Raw genomic sequence first — 3919 nt, forward strand, 5'->3', positions numbered from 1 at the left:
TCTCTCTCTCTCTCTCTCTCTCTCTCTCTCTCTCTCTCTCTCTCTCTCTCTCTCTCTCTCTAATGAAAGAAAGATGAAATTTCAAGACCTGTAAATCATATAAAGTACTCAGAAATTGGTGGTTGTTTGTGAGCCTAGAGGCTGCCTGGGGCTGAGAACAAAGAAAAACAAACCCAGGCATGCCCTGTAGTTAAAACATTCCTGGGAACAGCTTGACCATAAAGATAAAGAGGAATGTGAGGACATAACAGGGCTATCTGAACTGAGTCAACAACTCACAGAACTCCTGCACGTATTCTTTTGCTGCTGACACCTTGACCTGCATGTACATATAATTTTTCTGCTGATGTTTGAATAAGCCAATAGTGTGTTACTATTTTGAATTCCCCACCCCTAAACCCTTTACCCCATAAAAACCCCTAGCTTTCGAGCCTCAGGGTCAAATCCACTGTCTCCTGCGTGAGATATGTTTTGAGCTGGAGCTGTCATTAAACTACCTCGAGTGTTTACAGCAAGAAGGATTCTCATGTTTCTTTGGGTGCACTCTCTCTCCCAAGACTAGAGTGGGGGGTCCCCGAAAGGGGTTTCTTATACTCTCATCTCTTTGCTTTTCTTTGGAGTTTGATAGGTTGTTATGCCAACATGGATTTGTTTACATGTTAACAGAACCATTCTCTAGTATGGCTGTTTTTTGAAAACTGTAGCATTTGCCTCACTTAAATGTTTACAGGTCCCCCATTACTCCTCTGCAGTTCTTAGAACTGGGTTTGTGTCTGGCCTGCAGGTAGACTATATCTAGAATCCTTCTCTAGCTGTGTCTAGTTAGGTGAGCCATACCTATACTAAGGCTTCGGTTTTCCTACCTTACGTTCTCCTAAAATTGTTGTGTTATGATGCTGAATGGAAATGAATACAAAATCATGATTTTTCAACTGCAAGCACATTGTGAATCTAAAGCATTATTTTTCTGTCTCATAAATATGTACTTTGTTCCTGAATAATTTACAGGTTTTCCTTTTTAGTTCATCTTACTTTGCTCCCCATTATTTCTCAGAAGAATATGTGTGAGGGATAATATAAACAATATTTGCAAACAGCACATGCAGCCTCCTGATGGGTTCCTCTTACTTTTTTCTTCACTTATAGGACTCTTCAAAACTGAAAAACATAAAAAATAACAAGACGCGATGGAAGCCACTTGGGCAGTAAACATAAATGTTGCAATGGAGAAGAAAGTCTAGCCTTCCAGCTGAAAAACAACAATTCCCCAGTGGACTCTGGCAGAATCTGGACTGGCCACTGCAAAGACAAAAACAAGCTTAAATGTTTTATCACATAGAGCTCAAAGAGAGACACATGATATGGAATTTAAATTGTCTATTTGGTTTCCTAAAACCCACAAGTGTGGTTTTCTTGTTGTTTAAGACATATTTATTTAATATGCATTTTTATGTAGCTTACTTTTGCTATCAACAATTGGCAATTAGAAATAATTTTGTACTTCAATTATTCAGTAGGATCCTATCTTTAAAAGTCTAAACACTCACTGAATGTTCACCTTTATTTCCAAGCAGTTTTCTTCCTATTTTTCCAGGTTCATCATCATTTCTGCTAAAGTCAATAAGGAAAATGAATTACATCTGACAGTGACTTAAAATGGCCAAGTATCTTCTCTGATTCCTTGGGGACTGTGAAAATAAATTTGACTTCACATTTTCAATTTGTTTTATAATACAGTGTAAATAAATGTCAACTCCCAACAACTGGCACCATTATGAGTCACAGAACCTTCTCTAACCTCCTCCCTCTACTTCTAAAAGGGAGAGTTGCTGACCAAAGAATCACCCAGGTTTTGAAAAATTGCCTTGTACTTTATATACTATATTCTTGATCTTGCTTCTAATGAATGCTTACTAGGATTGTAGTAAACCATTTAGTTAACCATAATATTTGATGGGAAGAAAGGAACAATATAATTGTAATGAGCCTTATAAATATAGTTGACAGAAGCCAAAGAGATTATTAATGAATGCATAACAGAATAGTACTTATAGCTATATGCCTGTAAAAATTAAAGGCAAACATATTTTATAAGTTTTCTTATTATGTGTTAAATATACAGAAATAATATTACTTTTGTCTTTCATAACGTGAAGAGACTGAGAATTTTTCTAGTTAGGTTACATAGAGAATAGTGGGAAGCCTTAGGTTTTGTTGATAAGTCAGACTTTTACAAAACTTTACTCTGATCTCATAATTAATTTATGAGTTGGATAAAAGTATTTGATGATTTAGTACTGAAGAGTCTTTAAAGATAGCAACCTATGAGATAATTTTCATCATATAATCACAACTGGAGATCTTTTATATAATGTTTATATCCTGATTTCTTATCCTTTTCTCTTTAAATAATAACTAATCTTTATTTTAATGCTTTAAAAATTGCTCAATGACTTAACTGTTATCATATTACATGCCAATAATAAAATTTTAGGAGATGTATCATGTGTAATTAATAAAATATGAGGTGATTGTTTTTGAATTTTTTTAGTTTAGTTTACACACATTTGATCAGTAAATGAGAAAGTTGATGTCTCTGCATTTGGGTTTTTAGACACCATAGAGAATCATGACCCAACCACATAGCCTAAGAAAGCTATACTATGGATAATCTGGGACCAGTACAATTTTCACCTAAGAGTGAGCACTGAATTAGTTTGGTATATGAGCACAGTTGAATTTGGACTTTTTGTAAGCCCATGTCTTTGACTAGAAAATGAGAAAATGAATTCTCTTCCTTTAGTTGTGAATCATCAAAAACTTTCTACCATAAATCATGTCTACCATTTCTATCTTAATGAAATTCCCCTTGCATAACCTGCTTCTAGTTGTCTTGGAATCAAAAATACAATAAACTTTATGACCTGTCCAAGATCTTGAGAAGCTGGAACAAAAATTTCCATTGTTCATATATATGTATCTCTGGCCATGGTTAACTATGAAATGAGTTACTTTTAGCAAAAACATATTCTTTAACTAGAACTGAAACCAGTTTTCACCATTGAGGAAGATTTTTTTTTTTTTTTTAAGCCAGGAAGAAAAAAAGTGTTCCTTACATTCCTACCCACTGTGGGTTTGCAATCTTGGGCCTAGTCATAGCAACAAAATGTCAATATGACCAGTTACTAAATCTACTAATTAAAAAGCTGACTTCCCTAATATTGAATCATTGAAGCAATTTGAAGGATGCTATCTTAGATAGGGTTACTACTACTCTAATGAAACACCATGGCAAACTGCAACTTGGGGGAGGAAAGGCCTTATTTCACTCACTGTTCCATATATCAGTTCACCATCAAAAGCAGTGAAGGCAGAAACCTGGAGGCAGGAGCTAGTGAAGAGACCATAGAGGCTGCTGCTTACTGGCTTACTCCTTATGGTTTGCTAAAGGATGGTCCCACCCACAATGAGACGGAACCTTCCTCATGAAGAGGGCAAAGTATCAGGATAGACTCTCTCTTGCTCTCTAAACTCCATTTTAAGTTGCTTGTCCTCAGAGTGACATGGCCTTCACCCTTGGCCTCTGGAAAAGTGACCACAAAGTATTATCAGCAGTTGAAAACAGACCTAACAGCTTTGGCTAGCTCATAATAACGAGATAGATTGGTCACAATAACAGGATGAGTTCAGAAACCCTGAGTCATTCCCAGGTCAAGAGTNTCTCCTTGTGGTTTGAACAGATGATTTGCACCAATCAGTTTAAAGGTCAAAATTCCTTTACTCATTTACCCAATCATGTAACGCCAAGGCTTGAAAGCTCCTGCTTGCAAATTTGCCTATATAAATCCTAAGCACCTAGACCTTTCTTAACCTGTTGCATCAGGAAGGTTTGTGTCCCGAGTCCAAATCTGAATAAAGA

At 36.1% G+C, this 3919-nt stretch overlaps 1 protein-coding gene across 1 annotated transcript in view; it reads left to right on the top strand.

Annotated features, from left to right (window-relative positions):
* Positions 1 to 2939, top strand: part of Themis (thymocyte selection associated) — a 211972-nt gene extending 209033 nt beyond the window's left edge. Inside the window, exon 6 of the mRNA XM_021174738.1 lies at positions 1147 to 2939. The gene's annotated coding sequence lies outside the window, so the exon portion shown is untranslated. The remainder of the gene's footprint in view (positions 1 to 1146) is intronic.
* The last annotated feature ends 980 nt before the right edge of the window (positions 2940 to 3919 follow it).

Source organism: Mus caroli, chromosome 10 (genome assembly GCF_900094665.2).
Source record: "Mus caroli chromosome 10, CAROLI_EIJ_v1.1, whole genome shotgun sequence".
Taxonomy (NCBI): domain Eukaryota; kingdom Metazoa; phylum Chordata; class Mammalia; order Rodentia; family Muridae; genus Mus; species Mus caroli.